The following is an 18,252-nucleotide window of genomic DNA, read 5'->3' as shown; positions in this document are numbered from 1 at the left end:
AGAACGGGTCCACAATTTATCCGTAAAAATGCTGATAAACTGCAGCCGCAAAAGCACGGTCGTGCAAGGCCTTAGTCTTAAAAAACTATTCATGCCTGGTCTTTATCTGGAGAGAAGCTTTGAATCATTATAGAGTTGGTGATGTCACGACGTGGAGAGGCATCATGTTGTATACAGGTACACCACAAAAATGGGGTGTTGAAACAGGGAACCGTAACAGACTAGGCATGCAGAGAGCTCATCCTCCAACATAATGTTCAACAGGGGTGGCCAGCCTGTTCCCTTGAATTAAAACCAGATTTAACACGAATAGGAAGCACTTGGGGCACATCAGCCACCTATTAGTTCTTTTCAGGAGCGCAGGCTGGCATAAATGCAAGAACGCCATTCCATATTACAAGCCCTAGACAATCTTTTGCTGATTAAGTCAACCCGCTGTACAACAGGTGTCGCTGTGCGGGGCGACCACACAGTGTTAAACATTTACTTCAAATTACAGGACCCCAGTGGATATAGACTTAGATCCTGCCAATGATGTCACGTTGTATATAAATGACATCATAGCTATACTAGAAAATAAGATAGGCATGTCTAGTATAGTTTAATTATTATGCAATCAGCGTGATTAGAGCCCTGCCACTCCCATAGGTTGCAGGGGCTACCTATAGTGCAACCCTCTTCCATATGTACACATTTGCAAGCGAAACCTTTCAAAACCTTATATTTGTTACACTCTTGCTACGAAAAGCAAGAAAATAGCAATTCTCATCTGTGGTTTTTTTCAACAAGCTAAGTTTTCAAGTGCACAGTATTATAGAAAGTAAGAATTCTGGGATAAGTACTTTGTGTAATGCACCCAGAGACAGGCGTCTGCCTTCCGATTTACCACAGTCTTGGTGTAATCCACAGGAAAGACCCATTTAGAAGTAAACTGATTATAAAAACACACTCTGTAAGCCAGATGTAATAATTATCTATATTTTACTGGGATGTGGCCACATAAAGACACATGTAGGTCTAGAGATCAACATCTACAGTGATTATATGTGGTATAGATAACACAGTCATTAGTGAATATACTAAACAATATCATCAATATAAGGCAAAATTAAAGAGGACCTGTCAGCTCTCCTGTGTGGTGTAGTATAGAGGATCTGTCAGCTCTCCTGTGTGGTGTAGTATAGAGGATCTGTCAGCCCTCCGGTGTGGCGTAGTATAGAGGATCTGTCAGTTCTCCTGTGTGGCGTAGTATAGAGGATCTGTCAGCTCTCCTGTGTGGCGTAGAATAGAGGATCTGTCAGTTCTGTTGTCTGGTGTAGTATAGAGGAGCTGTCAGTTCTGTTGTCTGGTGTAGTATAGAGGAGCTGTCAGTTCTGTTGTCTGGTGTAGTATAGAGGAGCGGTCAGCTTTCCTGTGTGGTGTAGTATAGAGGATCTGTCATCTCTTCTGTGTGGTGTAGTATAGAGGATCTGTCAGGTCTCCTGTGTGGTGTAGTATAGAGGATCTGTCAGGTCTCCTGTGTGGTGTAGTATAGAAGATCTGTCAGCTCTACTGTGTGGTGTAGTATAGAGGAGCTGTCAGCTCTCCTGTGTGGTGTAGTATAGAGGATCTGTCAGCTCTCCTGTGGGGTGTAGTATAGAGGAGCTGTCAGCTCTCCTGTGGGGTGTAGTATAGAGGAGCTGTCAGCTCTCCTGTGGGGTGTAGTATAGAGGAGCTGTCAGCTCTCCTGTGGGGTGTAGTATAGAGGAGCTGTCAGCTCTCCTGTGGGGTGTAGTATAGAGGAGCTGTCAGCTCTCCTGTGGGGTGTAGTATAGAGGAGCTGTCAGCTCTCCTGTGGGGTGTAGTATAGAGGAGCTGTCAGCTCTCCTGTGGGGTGTAGTATAGAGGAGCTGTCAGCTCTCCTGTGGGGTGTAGTATAGAGGAGCTGTCAGCTCTCCTGTGGGGTGTAGTATAGAGGAGCTGTCAGCTCTCCTGTGGGGTGTAGTATAGAGGAGCTGTCAGCTCTCCTGTGGGGTGTAGTATAGAGGAGCTGTCAGCTCTCCTGTGGGGTGTAGTATAGAGGAGCTGTCAGCTCTCCTGTGGGGTGTAGTATAGAGGAGCTGTCAGCTCTCCTGTGGGGTGTAGTATAGAGGAGCTGTCAGCTCTCCTGTGGGGTGTAGTATAGAGGAGCTGTCAGCTCTCCTGTGGGGTGTAGTATAGAGGAGCTGTCAGCTCTCCTGTGGGGTGTAGTATAGAGGAGCGGTCAGCTCTCCTGTGGGGTGTAGTATAGAGGAGCTGTCAGCTCTCCTGTGGGGTGTAGTATAGAGGAGCTGTCAGCTCTCCTGTGGGGTGTGGTGTAGTATAGAGGATCTGTCAGCTCTCCTGTGGGGTGTAGTATAGAGGAGCTGTCAGCTCTCCTGTGTGGTGTGGTGTAGTATAGAGGATCTGTCAGCTCTCCTGTGTGGTGTAGTATAGAGGACCTGTCAGCTCTCCTGTGGGGTGTAGTATAGAGGACCTGTCAGCTCTCCTGTGGGGTGTAGTATAGAGGAGCTGTCAGCTCTCCTGTGGGGTGTAGTATAGAGGACCTGTTAGCTCTCCTGTGTGGTGTAGTATAGAGGATCTGTCAGTTCAGCTATGATTAGAATATAACTAGAAAACCTCTTTAAGCAACCTGTGGGATTCAAGTAACTGTAAGACCGCACCTTCCAGCATGGCCTGCGGTCTGGACTATTTTACTAATAAAGTGTAGGTTGCCTTCGATCTCCACAGGTCATAGCTATACAGAACTATTACATAGAATCCCAGGGCCCTGTGCAACCCCTAAAGCCATACAACTGGCTTCATAAAATGTGCCATCTTGGACGTCCAGACAGATTGTACCCTACCGTTAATAGATCTCTCAGACACCGGGCAAAGTAGGCAAGTCTTCCACAAAGGCTGCTTGCCACCACCGCTAGGGGAAGCTTGCTGCATAAATTGGTCACATTGACTTCAATACGAGTTGTATAAATATGTATGCAGTCAGCTCCCCCTAGTGGTGGCTGCAGGCACCCAAAACTTTATGAGGTAACTTTAAGACTGTGTGAAGATAAGAAGGGGAATTGTCGGTTTAAAAAAAAAAAAAAAAAAAAGTTTATATTATACCTTATTACACTATTCGCGCTGGCGGGAGTTCCTGCACAGTGTGTACTATTAGGGTATGTTCACACGTGCACGTCCGTTACGGCTGAAATTACGGAGCTGTTTTCAGGCGAAAACAGCTCCCGAATTTCAGACGTAATGGCATGTGCAGGCGTTTTTCGCAGCGTCCATTATGGACGTAATTGGAGCTGTTTTTCTATGGAGTCAATGGAAAAAGTCTCCAATTACGTCCCAAGAAGTGACATGCACTTCTTTGACGCGGGCGTCTTTTACGCGCTATCTTTTGACAGCGGCGCGTAAAAAAAATTACCGTCTGCACAGTACATCGTAAAACCCATTCAAATGAATGTGCAGATGTTTGCCGGCACTTTCAAGCCGTATTTTCGGGCGTAATTCCAGGCGTAAAACGCCTGAATTACGTCCGTAAATAGTGCGTGTGAACATACCTTTATACTACGGACGTCTTGTGGACATAGCAGTCTTGCACGAGCGATCAGGAACGGTAGCTTGGCTGCCAATCATACCAGCACCCCCGCTTGAACGGTGGGGATCAGATAAACCTGTAATCTGCATAGAAGGGGCTGATCAAATTTATGGATGTCCCAGTAACTGCCTGTGTATTTAACATACACACTGTTGCAGATATCCTTTGCGGATTTTACTTTTTGCAATGCAACAAATCCGCGACATGTGAACTAGAAGTTAACAAATTAAAATTACAATAGTTAAAATGAAATACAATAGTAAAAGAAGTGAAAAGATAAAACACATTGGATTAAATATTGATTGGAAGACCCCAAATACCAGACATATTCAGCATGTCTATAAACGTCATGACCCGTACAATAAATTAATAACACGAATTAAGGACGATTGATGAACGGTGTAAAAAATAAATAAATAAGGCTAAAAAGTTTGTCGAAATTTTTTTCAATTATAAATTCATGAAAATTAAACGCTTAAATGTGTGTAACCCAAAATGGTGCCCTAACAAAATAGAACTGTGAAAAACAACAAAGGCTCTTATAGCCATGTCAGAGTAAAAAGCTCAAGTGAAAATGATTCTTATACTGTATTTAGGAGGCACTGTATGAGTGATAACCTTATAGAAGACCTCTGGGCAAGTCTACATTTTTTAGGAGACAAAACAGAATAAGAAAATGAATATCAATAGACATAGGAGATATATGATAAAATTCTATACATGAGCGCCCCCCTAGTGGTGGCATCAGGCAGCCAGAATTTATGGTCGGGTTTAAGGGAACAACGATTTGGAGCGCATATATATATATATATATATATATATATTCTATTCAAAACTTAAATCAGAACAGAATTTTGAATCTAACAACTAAATAATGTTAGTAGTTAGAGGTTCAACTTAATATACACAGTTTTGAAATATACCACTAAGGCTTGTGATTGACTGCAGTGATCACTTAGAGCAGGGAGCACCGGAGCGGGCATGCTAGGATTCCGGGGGCTTTGTCAGGTGAGTAATGGGTATTTCTTATAACTTTAAAGAGGCTCTGTCACCAGATTCTGAAATCCCTATCTCCTATTGCATGTGATCGGCGCTGCAATGTAGATAACAGTAAAGTTTTTTTTAAAACGTTCATTTTTGGTCAAGTTATGAGTTATTTATATATATATATGCAAATGAGGTTTGAAATGGACAACTGGGTGTTTTTTTATCGTTATGTCCAACTGGGCGTGTATTATGTTTTTAACTGGGCGTGTTTACGTGTATGACGCTGACCAATCAGTGACCAGTCAGCATCATACACATATCTCCATTGATTTACACAGCAGCGATGTGCCGCCACATAAACAGAGATTAACGTTACTGCAGTGTCCTGATAATGAATACACATGAAATCCAGCCTGGACGTCATGTGTATTCAGAATCCTGACACTTCTGAATCTTTTTTGAGATTTTTAGCTGAGAAACGAAATCTCGCGAGATTTCAGAGATAAACGAGATTTCGTTTCCCTTGCTGCAAATCTCACAGAAAAGATTCAGAAGTGTCAGGATTCTGAATACACATGACGTCCAGGCTGGAGGTCATGTGTATTCATTATCAGGAGACTTGATTAACGTTAATCTCTGTTTATGTGGCGGCACATCGCTGCTGTGTAATTGAATGGAGATGAGTGTATGATGCTGACTGGTAACTGATTGGTCAGCATCATACACGTAAACATGCCCAGTTAAAAACACAATACACGCCTAGTTGGACATAACGAAAAAAAAAACGCCCAGTTGTCCATTTCAAACCTCATTTGCATATATATATATATAAAATAGCTCATAACTTGGCCAAAAATTAACTTTTTAAAAAAACAAAACACGTTACTGTTCTCTACATTGCAGCGACGATCACATGCAATAGGAGATAGGGGTTTGAGAATCTGGTGACAGAGCCTCTTTAAGGGTATATTCACACGGCTTAGCAAAAGCCGTCTGAAAATACGGAGCTGTTTTCAGGCGAAATCAGCTCCTGATTTTCAGACGTTTTTAAACAACTCGCGTTTTTCGCGGCGTATTTTACGGACGTTAATGGAGCGGTTTTACAATGGAGTCGATGAAAAACTGCTCCAAAAACGTCCCAAGAAGTGACATGCACTTCTTTGACGCGGGCGTCTTTTGACAGCGACGCGTAAAATCAAACCTCGTGGGAACAGAACATCGTAAAACCCATTGAAAGCAATGATCAGTTGTTTGTAGTTGTAATGGAGCAGTTTTTTTATTCATAATTCGAGGCATAAAACACCCGAATTACGTCTGAAAACAGTGCGTGTGAACATACCCTTAGAGCATTTCCCGTGTAATGGCCACCGCTCCCCAACATTCTATACTTACCTGCTCCTGGTGTCTTCTTCCTCCTGACCGACGCCGCTACCGTCTCTAATGTCAGCATCTGGCAGAATCCCATGCTCTGCTCTGGGTCATACTGCGCTAAATTATTACACCCAGCCCTCCCTGGGTATAAAGGGTCGTCCCTTTCCTGTGATGACCTGATATATTGTTTTTGGACCGCTGCCTGTATCTTTTGACTATCGTTGCCTTCCGCCTGCCCTCACCTCTGGCTAGGGACTCATGACGAACCTCTGCCACCTGCCCTAACCTCTGGCTAGTGACCCATGACGAACCTCTGCCGCCTGCCCTAACCTCTGGCTAGTGACCCATGACGAACTTCTGCCACTTGCCCTGACTTCTAGCTAGTAAACAAGGACGAACCTCTACCATCTGCTACAGCGGACTCTGCATACTGCCTATTGAACGGGCACTACACCTGTTAACTTCGGCCCTCACTAAATGAGACTACTGCAGGGGAACCCCAGGTCACTACCCCTAGCGTAAAGTCCAGATCCCTGTAAAGGAATTAAATGGTGAAATCCAGAGGTTTCCTTAACCTCCACTCCCCGATTTAGCCCTAAGTCAAAGTGACAAATTGGGTTCACACCACTCTCCTGGCCCTGTGACATTTATTCCACGGGCCCCGTGACAACCCCCCTTGGCCAAATTTTTTCTGAAAACCCCTTTAATTTCAAGTCACACATTCCAATATGTACCACGCGGACAAAACCTTACGCATTTCTGCAGCGTATGGTCAGTCTGCAGGTGAAACACGCATTAACATGCTCAAAGTTAGAAGGCCATGCTCTGCAACCTGCATTCTGAGCGGTTGTGAAACTATAACTCCCAGCATGAGACACCATATGGGTGACATTTTATATCAGCTGGATGATTGTAATGCGTTACGAAAAGAACAAGAGCTAAAATTATAGACTAATAATAATATTCATAGAAGGCTCTGTTTACAACTGCGTCATTGCTTCCACGACTGATCTGAACGGACTCCTTTGACTTACAATGGGGTTCCGTTGTGGTTTCGCTCATTTTTATGCCTATTTTTTCCGTAAAAACGGCGTTTGAGACGAAAGCACTGAACAAAGCTTCTGACGCAAGTGTGAGCAGAGCCTAAATTTTACACTTAAAGTGCTTTATAGCTGCACAGGTTGCAATGTAATACTTTTACAAGGTACAATGGGACGTATATGCACCAACACAGATGCCCAGAATGGCCACCCCATGATGCCCGCCACCAACATTCCTCATAATCATTCCCCGCTCCCTTACAATCACTAATGAACTGGCGACCATGTCACATATGACATGAGCTCCTCTTTCCTTCAACAGTTTCTTTGAGAGCGGGGTCCCAAGTGGAGGGCCCTCCTCTACGAAGTTTATATGGCTACCTTGAAGCCATAGAATGCCCTATTTGTTGCGGTTTTGCACCAGTTTTTTTCCATCTGAGGATATTTATCAAAACTGGTGCAAAAGGAAAAAAAGTGGAAGAGTTGCCTTTTTTTCCCCACATGGTGTTTTTTCTGTGATCCATCATGCAATATTTTTATTTAAGTTACAGTACCATTTTTACAGTAGCAAAAATGCTATGGGGGTAATTAATGGCTGTACGCCAGTATTAGGAGTTAAAAAGTAACGACATTTTACGGCAAAAAAAATAAAAAATAAAAAAAGAGCTGGGCTTAGTGTAAGGGGGCATGGCCACCAGCGGCCCGACAAATTCACTATAATTTACGCCAGAAAGATGATAATCAGAGATGAGCGAACCTTCGGGACAAGTCAAATTCGGTCCGAGCTTCCCAAAAGCTTCGGATTCGCTGAAATCTGAAACTTTTGGGGCATGTGGCGCACTAATAGGAAAAATAGCAGCCAAACTTTACAGATTAGAGAAAAAATAAAATTTAAAAAAAATAAATAAAAAAAGGGGAGAAAAGGAGATGAAAAAAAATAAAAATAAAAAAAACATACTTACCACTTCCCTTGGTCTCCTGTAGCAATGAATCCCTGACGGCCACCCGAGATTACGTTGTTTTGTCCCACGTGACCGCTGCAAAAGACCAGGGAAGGAGAGTATGATATTTTTTAATTTTAGGGGTAGAATCACAAGTGCCCTAATTGCCCTTTCTGACTCTCTGATGTCTTCTAGGACTGTATGCAAGTTGGATACAGTCCTTGAAGACATCTGAGAGTCAGAAAGAGCAATTGGGGCACTTGCGATTTGTGGCGAAATTATTCGGACCAAATTGAATTTTGGAAAATTCGCTCATCTTTTAGGATTGTTACGCTTATTGGTAATTGGATTTTTTCTTTGCCTCCAAAACGGCATTGACTGGAGGGTTACCCCACCTCCCTAGGAACAGGAAACAACACGGAAGCAGAAAATAAAATGTCTCCTCCCCTTTAACTTATCCAGTTAGTAACATAGGACATCGAAACGATGCGAAAAAAGTTATCGAAATTGAATTAACCGGCAAAGGCATAGCAATACATCAGAATTGGGTGGGAATAACTCTGTGCCATTGTGAAGGTTAACAGAATATCCAATTACGGGTAAGAGTAATTATCATATCTTTCTAACACCTCTACAATGACACGGACAGGAGGAATGACAGAGAAGACAATCATGGTTGGACTGCGTGGATAGGACCTTGCGGCCAAAAGAGGAGTCCTGGTTAGACACCACATTCAGCTAGCAGTGCTTGAAGGCGGCTAGAGGATGAGCCCATGAGGCTGCACAACAAATCTGTTTAGTAGATGCCGGAGCACCCTCAGCCCAGGAGGTGGCAACTGCCCTGGTGGAATAGGCTTTTAAACTTTCTGGAGGAGTCTTGTCTCTAGCCTGATAGCAGGATGTGATAACAAGTTATATCCGGCGAGCAATAGTGGTTTTATGTGCCTTGCAACCTCTATTCTTGCCTTGATATTGAAGAAGGAGATGGCCCAATTTCCAGAAATCCTCAGAAGGTCAGTGAGAAAACACCTACGAACTTCAAGATTATGGAATTCGTGCTCCTTCTCTACAGATGGGTTACCGCAGAAGGAAGGGAAAGAGATCTGCTGCTGACAATGGATATTCGAGATGACTTTGTGAAGAAAGGAGGTTTGGTATTTGACAACAAAAAAGTAGTTTTGAACGTTAGGAATCTAAAAAGGGATGTCAGAGATTAAAAGGTCCCAAGGAGGCACAGTGAGAGGAATGAAGGGTGAAGTCTGGTCAAGCCCTTAACGAAAGGTTTAATCAGACAGGTTAGAAAGTCTAGAAAGGCACTTAAAACTGCGATCTGTACTTTGAGAGTGCTAATCTTGAGTCCCCTGTCCAGGTCAGCACGTAAAAAAAAAATCCAGGATCAAAAAGGGAGGTTGGGTTTTTCAGAGAAGACCCGTTCGTTTTTAGAAAAAGTCAGAAAAGCATTCCAAAATCTGAGACATATTTGACTAATAGAAATATGGATGTGATATCTCAGGTTCTAAAAGACTTCTATGTCGTAAGATGATATGTTCCGCATCCATGCGGTCATAGGAAATCCCCTGGAAGGAAGGCTGGACCATGAATAAGAAGGACCGGCACTGGAGGAAGACTAAAGAAAGTAATTCCCTTATGACTACTGGAGGAGTAGCGAGAAGCAGGACCTCTTCGGACAGAAAAGAGCAATTACAGGGTGGGCCATTTATATGGATACACCTAAATAAAATGGGAATGGTTGGTGATATTAACTTCCTGTTTGTGGCACATTAGTATATGGGAGGGGGGAAACTTTTCAAGCTGGGTGTTGACCATGGCGGCCATTTTGAAGTCGGCCATTATGTATCCAACTTTAGTTTTTTCAATGGGAAGAGGGTCATGTGACACATCAAACTTATCGCGAATTTCACAAGAAAAACAATGTTGTGCTTGGTTGTAACGTTACTTTATTCTTTCATGAGTTATTTACAAGTCTCTGACCACTTATAAAATGTGTTCAAAGTGCTGCCCATTGTGTTGGATTGTCAATGCAACCCTCTTCTCCCACTCTTCACACACTGATAGCAACACCGCAGAAGAAATGCTAGCACAGGCTTCCAGTATCCGTAGTTTCAGTTGCTGCACATCTCGTATCTTCACAGCATAGACAATTGCCTTCAGATGACCCCAAAGATAAACGTCTAAGGGGGTCAGATTGGGAGGCATTTCTTCTGCGGTGTTGCTATCAGTGTCATGGTAGTTACTTCATCCAATAAACTCTTGACATGTCTTGATCTCACTGTAGTCGCTAGAGCTTTGAGGGATTCCCAGACTGTTGAGATCTCTCTTAGGTTGGATGAGGCACGAGACATAGACTGGTCTCAGGTCTCCTGGACTATGGCCTAAATGTGTGGCCTCCCGAACCACAACTCCTGGCATCTTTTGTCTGACCAGTCATCAGCTTAGGATATCTTTAATTTTCTGAGGAGTTTTTATTCTTTTGTCCAGTGAGATCTGTTTTTTGTCCCATGAGGAGAGAATAAGGCTATGTTCACACGGAGTATTTTGGGGGAGGAATATCTGCCTCAAAGCTCCAAACGGAATTTTGAGGCAGATATTCCTCCCCCAAAATACTCCGTGTGAATAGCAATTATCGCGCCGTTTTTCGCCCGCGGCCATTGAGCGCCGCGGGCATAAAACACGCTTTCTCCTGCCTCCCATTGAAGTCAATGGGAGGTCGGACGCGGAAGCGCCCGAAGATAGGGCATGTCGCTTCTTTTTCCCGCGAAGCAGTTTTACTGCTCGCGGGAAAAAGACGCCGACGCCTCCCATTGAAATCAATGGGAGGCGTTCTCGGGCCGTTTCTGCCGAGTTTTGCGACGCGGTTTCCGCGTCAAAAAACTCGGCAAAAGACCCCGTGTGAACATAGCCTAAAAGATTGGAGGAGGTTTCTTGAATGGTTTGGACCCACATAACTGCTGGAATAGTGGAAGATAACAGGTCCACAATTGTCACGATGTCTCGGATAGAAGCTGATCTTGTTTAATGAAAGGAGGACACCCTATTGATTAGAGACTGGTTTTCTAGGGGAAGACTATGGGAAGTCTTTGGGGACTAGATCTGATTTTGCGTTGTTCACAATCCATCCGAAAGTAAAGAGAAATTGTAGGATTTATCCTAGGTGTAGAAGAAGTTGAGCCTGTGTTTGGGGCTGAGACAAGGATGTCATCAATGTAAGGTATCTCTTAGATGAAAAAAACAAACTTGTGCCATGATCTTGGTGAAGGTCCTTGAAGCTGCAGATTAGCCGAACCGGAGAGCCTGAAATTGAAAGTGCAAATACTTTGGAAAGTCTGTGTGGATAGGGACCTGACCGTAGGTGTCCTGAAGGTCCAGAGTCACCACAAAGCAATCCTGACGCAGAAGGTTGATTCTGGAATGGATGGTCTTCATCGTGAATTTCCGGTTACTAACTGGATAAGGTAAGTGAGAGGATACCTTCATTTTCTGCATCCATGTTGTTTCCTGTCCCAAGGGAGGCGTGGAAACCCTTCTGTCAGTGCCGTGTTGGAGGTGTCAGGAAACTGGCGGAAATTATAGCGGGAATCTACACTAGCTCGTAAAACAGCAAAGATGCGCCTAAATTATTAAGCGGAACGTACATTAAAGGTATGTTCACAGCAAATACGCTGCAGATGCGCAAATCCAAACGGAAAATCTGTAGCAATTACACTATATGTGAAGATCGCCTTATAAATTCACCCTTAGGGCATGTTCCCACGCAGTGTTCACAGACGTAATTTTGGCGTTTTACACCTTGAATTACGCCTGAAAAAAAACGCCCACAAACATCTGCCCATTGCTTTCAATGGGAATTACGATGTTCTGTTCCCATGAGCCTTTATTTTACGCGTCGCTGTCAAAATACGGCGCGATGCTTCATATGTCAAAATACGGGCTCCAATGCTTCATATTGCGGAGAATACCTCCGTACTACAGCATCTGACAGAACATGCCAACATTGAGGTGCGCCTATGTGTTTGCTGTACAGATCCGTATTGCCATGTGCATGCTGTCTCACCGTAGCAACCTCTGTGTGCCTACATGTAAAATCAGAATCGCATTCGGGTTTTACCATTAAAAAGATTCCCAATATTGTCACATGCATGACTCCACTTCTGTAAGGGCCCCTTCACACGGCAGATTTTGGAAAAGCGCCGCAAAAAAAAACCGTAATGTAACTTCGACAGGCGAATAGACCCCAAGACAAATTCCTATTTGAAACCGATAGTATTTTTAACAGCTGCGTCAAACCTGCCACACCTCCGTCACTCCACTTCTGATAAACAATACTTAATAGAGTGTTCTGGGTGTAGTTAGAAGTCTGAAAAAAATGGCGCAAACATTTGGGAAATATGCTGCTTATTGACAGGTCGTTTTTTATTCTCATCTGTAAGACGTGAAATGTCCCATCAATCGCAGATGAGACCCCTTATTTGTGACACTTTTTGTGCTTGGAAACATTGCATAATGTAAACGTCCCACAACGACCGATACGTCTCATACAACGAAAAATATAAACGCTTTGAATCACATGGAGCAGATATAGGAGACATTTCCCGCACTTTTTACACTAGTAGCACACACCGGATCACATGTGCGATAGCTACAAACCGCATCTCTATTAAGTTCACACTGAGTTTTTGGACGCGGAAACCAAATAAAATGCCTCCCATTGATTTCAAATGGAGGCAGAGGCGTTTTTTTCCCGCGAGCGGAAAAAAAGTCTCGTGGGAAAAAAAAAAAAAGGGACATGCCCTATCTTTGGGCATTTACGCCTCTGACATCAATGGAAGGCAGAGAAAGTGTATTTCGCTGCGCTTTTTGCCCGCGGGCGAAAAATGCCACGGAAATTGGCGTGCAGGAAGAGCAGATTTTCCACCTGCAAAAAACTCAGTGTGAACCGAGACATTTAAAAAATTTGTCTCAAGACAGTTCTTATGTAGCAGCCAAACCTTTCCACAATCTGCCCCCAAAGTGTCCATTAGTCCCACAAACCTGGCATTGCCAGCCTGGCGACATAATTTTGAATGGTACCACCTGACAAACAGAGCTCTGCTACACCTGTAATATAATAGTAGAGCAAAGTTAACATAGATCTTTAAATGAGCCGAAATCATTTTTTAGTATAAAGCACAACCACCACATCTTGATATCAGGATTATTAATTGTGCCATCTGACAAACTCCGTTCCGTACACATGTATTAATAGTATAGCAGAGGTAACACAGCTACAAGGCAGTGTACAGACAGACCAGGTATAAAGGCAATAAATAGAAGTATTGTGGGAAAATTGTCTCACGACAGCCAAACCTTTCCACAGCATCAGTATAGATAAACCTCACCCGAAGTATCCATAACAATCGTGTAATCCTTCCAATCCCAGCCTGACTACATTCAGAAACTTAGCAGTAATGTTCACCTAATACAATGTATAGATGTAGCAGAGCTGAATCAGCATTAAACTCTTTGAAATAACAAGAACCACGATCAGTACAAACAACGCAGCTTGATATAATGATGGATTGTGCCACCTGACAAACTCCGCTCTGCTACACCTGTAATAATAGTATAGCAGAGGTAACACAGCTACAATGCAATGTACAGACATACAGACAGACCAGGCATATAGACAATGAATAGAATCATAAGTTCAGAAGTGCTGCAAGTTTAAGGCCTGCCAGCCCTATAGCACCTCCATCCAGCACTATGTCTCGTCTATGCAGAGCCCCGGCAATGATACTAAGTATACTGAACATGATACAATGTAAATAAATCTCTACCTCCGCCCTTGATGTGGCTGCTTGGCTGCTCTGTGGATCTGCTGGAGGTGTCAGCTCATTGCAGCGCTCTCAACACTGTTGCATCCATCTCCTCTTGTGCAATCAATAAGGGGGAAGGCAGAGGCTGCAGAGGAGGAATCAGGTGCAGTGCATGCAGGGATCGCTGGGATCAGACCAGATCACTGGGATCCACTAAACCCAGATACAGCTCCCTCCTGATCTCAGCCTAGTGACACACTGCTGCCTGCCTGCAGCTCTCCAGCTCTGCTGGGTCCTACACTCCACCCCTCACAGTGACTGCTGCTGAATCACATAGAACCCCCCCAGCCTCTGCAGCATTAACAGAATGGGGGTTAAATCATTAGAGTACAGTGGCTACAATCCTTTTCTATCTCAACAGATGTAGCAGAGCTGAAGATGCAGATGTAGTAGAAATGAGTTTGTCAGCTGTAGCAGTGATGAGGCAAATGTAGCAGAGATGAGTTTGTCAAATGTAGCAGAGATGAGTTTGTCAGATGTAGAAATAATGAGTTTGTCAGCTGTAGTAGAAATGAGTTTGTCAGCTGTAGCAGTGATGAGGTTGTCAGATGTATCAGAGATGAGTTTGTCAGATGTAGCAGTGATGAGGTTGTCAGATGTAGCAGAGATGAGTTTGTCAGATGTAGCGGTGATGAGGTTGTCAGATGTAGTAGAGATGAGTTTGTCAGATGTAGTAGAAATGAGTTTGTCAGCTGTAGCAGTGATGAGGCAAATGTAGCAGAGATGAGTTTGTCAAATGTAGCAGAGATGAGTTTGTCAGATGTAGTAATAATGAGTTTGTCAGCTGTAGCAGTGATGAGGTTGTCAGATGTATCAGAGATGAGCTTGTCAGATGTAGCAGTGATGAGGCTGTCAGATGTAGTAGAGATGAGTTTGTCAGATGTAGCAGAGATGAGTTTGTCAGATGTAGTAGAAATGAGTTTGTCAGCTGTAGAAAGATTGAAGTTGTTATTATCTGTGATTTGCATAGGACTGCAGGTATACTGGCTCCATTATCTGCATGAATAGTTACATGACAAATTCAGGTCTGCTACACCTGGATGGCAAAAGCAATTATCCCTGTCACCTATATCTCCTATACAGTATTTAAAGGGGTATTTTCATCTTAGACATTTATATGTCTTATATGGGTCGCGGCTCTGGGACGCATACTTACCTCCAGAACCGCGGTCGTTCAACCCCATCCCGTCTGGTATACAGGCAGCAGGCTGTGTCTGGGCGGGGAATGAATGGAGAGGTGGCATCTAAGCATTAATTTCTGTGAGAGTTACGGAACAACAGTCGCAGGCAAGTCACATGACTGAAATTGGATGCTGTATCTGTTGTCCTGGGAAATTACACTTAAATATATATCTTTCTCTAAGAAAATGAGGAGAGCAGTGTTGGAGTGTAGAGCATGTAACGCGATGTAACCTGTAACTGGCAATTTGGTATAGATGCTGTGGCTAGCACTGATATGGGGGTTGTGCACTAGCAATCAGCATTGTTATGAGGACTCTGTGGCTGAAGCTTTTCCGGTGACGTTATGTTTGGCGCACTGTTATTAGGGCACTATGGATGTTACTGTCATAGGGATACTGTGGCTGGCATTGGCAGCTGGTACTAGTATGGGGCACTGTGTTTGGCACTGGTATGGATGCCACATGGAAGATGCTGTTATGGGGCCTTGAGAATGGTTATGGGGTTGAGATTTGTGATATTGTGTTTGGCACTGTTATGGGGATACTGGGGCTGACACTGATGTAGATCAAGGTGAATGGCAGTGGTATGGGACAGTGTGGTTGGTTCTGGTATGGGGAGACTATAGCAGACACTATTGAGGGACCTTGGGACTGACCTCGTTATGGGGTTACTATTGGATGAACTGTGATTTGCACTATTATCTCTGCATTATGGTTACAATACTGTGGCTGGGATTGATGTGGGTCAAGATGGCTAGAACACTGTAACTGAATCTGATATTAAGACACTGTCTTCAGCACTATTACGGAAGCCTTGGCATTGGTACTCTTGTGGGGTTACTGTGCTGACACTGGTATTTAGTACTGTGGCTGGCACTGTTATGGGGATACCGTGTACGGCATTGCTGTAGATAACACTGCTGTGGGACACTGTGTTTGGCACATAATGGTAAGAACTAGATTCACACATACGTTAATATGACTGCAATGTGCAAATACATCCTAAAACATGTCGGAACATGTTGAAATCCAGCATGCCCGATCCCTCTTTCGCACAATATCTGCCATCGTGGGAAAGTTAGAACACCCGCATACATGTTTGATGGTCGCCTGGTTCCACCGATTTGGCATACGTTCATCTAATGTGTATGGGCACCTTTATTCTGGTCCCTTGTAGGGAATGGTGAGTGTCCTGGATCCCCCCTGTCTAGGTGAGGCCATGTTCATATCATGTTTGCTGACTACAATATACTGCACCAAACATATACCAAAATGACACTTTATTCATGACACTTCATCTTTAAGTGCCATGCACACGACTGTAGTTTTCATCCGTAATTACAGATCAGGTAACTACGGATGAATTAGCTGACCCATTAATTTCTATTGGCCACGGACACCTTTCTGTATATTTACGGATGTGTGTCTGAGCTGTAGAAATGATCCGCAAAATATAGAACATGTCCTATTCTTGTCAGCAATTGCGGCACAGAGGCGCCCATAGAAATCTATGGGCGCTTCCGCATTGCGAACGGCTTCGGATGTGTATACGTATTTGCATACAGTAAAAATTCTTACGTTCATGTGCATGAGGCCTTAGGCTAGATTCACACGGGACGGAAATGCTGCAGATTTTCTGCGCAGGATTTCCATGTAAAAAACCTGCATAGGATTATAGTCCCAGACACACCGATGAGATTTGAACAAGTCTCATCCACATGCAGCTGAACATTTTCCGGAAAAAAATCAGAGCATTCTGCGGATTTTCAGAACCGCAGCATGCTCCTTCTGTTCTGGAAGTTCACAGAAAAATGTGCGCATAAATCGTGCGTATTTTGCTGCGGATGCGCTGCACAAAGTCCACAGCATTTCCCTCCCGTGCGATACAGTACCACCAAAATAGAATTTCAAGTAATCTCATCACCACGTTGTAGAATTTTTCCGCACGTAAATTGATGCACAACATTACGACGCTGAGCCAAAGAGGAGGGTAAGTATAATATTACTTTCTGTCTGCTGGGGCCCTGTACCTAAGCCTGGATCGTTGTTATAATACCCTGCAATACTGGTATTATACCTGTCAGTCTCACACGGACAGGGGGCATATTAGGTCCTGCCTCTTGCAGCACCTAATCGCCTTCCGTAGATGGCAGACCTTGAGGCCTTTGTTAGGCTTCCGGCTGCCATAGAAACCAACGGCCCCCGCAATCGCGCCGCTTTGTGCCGATGTTGTTATAACAACTTAAATTCGGCGGTCGCTATTGACCGCCGCATTTAAGGGGTTAATCGGCGAGGATCACCGCTGTGATCCGACCCGATGTTTTCCCCCAGTACTAAGGCTGCTAGTAGCAGCCTGTACTGGAGGATGCTGGGCATAGGGGAATGCCTGTGTGCTCTGCTAGGAGCAGTGCTGCAGCCCGTTAATCTACGCAGGGTGGTCGGGAAGGGGTTAAATAAAATATACTGCCTTAGTAATATCCGCTGACTGATTGAAAGCGTCCATTACTAAGATGGGGCTTAATGTTAGCCAGTGAAAAGGCGAGAACTAACCCCCATTATTACCCCGGTACCCACCGCCACCAAGGGTTCGGGAAGAGCCTGGTGTGATCCAGTACCCCACCATCTGTAGTGACGGCTGGCTACTGGGGCGGCCGCAGGCTGGTGTTATCAGAATGGGAAAATCCAAAAGCAGTGGCCCTTCCCACCCTGGTAATGCTAGCCTGCTGTTGCTAAGTTGTACTTGGCAGGTTATGAAAAATAGGGGGGGGGGGGGGGGTTAGGGGGGACCTCATGTCATTTTTTAAAATAAATAAATAATTTGAAAAAACTATGTTATGAAAAATCGGGGAACCCCCACATCGTATTTTCTAATTATTTATTTTCAGTTAACGCACATAACGTACAAACGTGAGTGCACCACATTACACTGCCCAACCCTCGGTAATGGAGGGGGGCCCATACTCCTTGGCTGTATGGGGCCCAGGTGTTTTCACACATGTGGTCAAATCTTGTTCTTTTACCACGATTTTCACAAAATCACTGTAAAAACGCAGGAGAACAAAAAAGAAACATTTTGTTGTGAACAAAAATAAAGTGAGGCTACATATAAAGTAATAAAAGCATTACCAGGCATGGCCACTAGAGGGGTCCCGATCTCTATACTGAATATTGTGTGCATGCCTCAAGTTTATTAGAAGTATTTGAGGACATACTATATGAAGAATTACAGTCCTCTATCCCTCTAGTGGCCATGTC

General features: G+C 44.0%; 1 protein-coding gene across 1 annotated transcript in view; it reads right to left on the bottom strand.

The window, feature by feature from the left end:
• Nucleotides 1-14,061, bottom strand: part of RAB27B (RAB27B, member RAS oncogene family) — a 203,845-nt gene extending 189,784 nt beyond the window's left edge. Inside the window, exon 1 of the mRNA XM_075841316.1 lies at nucleotides 13,778-14,061. The gene's annotated coding sequence lies outside the window, so the exon portion shown is untranslated. The remainder of the gene's footprint in view (nucleotides 1-13,777) is intronic.
• Between the last annotated feature and the right edge of the window lie 4,191 nt (nucleotides 14,062-18,252).

Source organism: Rhinoderma darwinii, chromosome 1 (genome assembly GCF_050947455.1).
Source record: "Rhinoderma darwinii isolate aRhiDar2 chromosome 1, aRhiDar2.hap1, whole genome shotgun sequence".
Classification (NCBI taxonomy): domain Eukaryota; kingdom Metazoa; phylum Chordata; class Amphibia; order Anura; family Rhinodermatidae; genus Rhinoderma; species Rhinoderma darwinii.
Note: the sequence above shows the minus strand (reverse complement) of the source record. Positions and strands in the feature narration are given on the sequence as shown.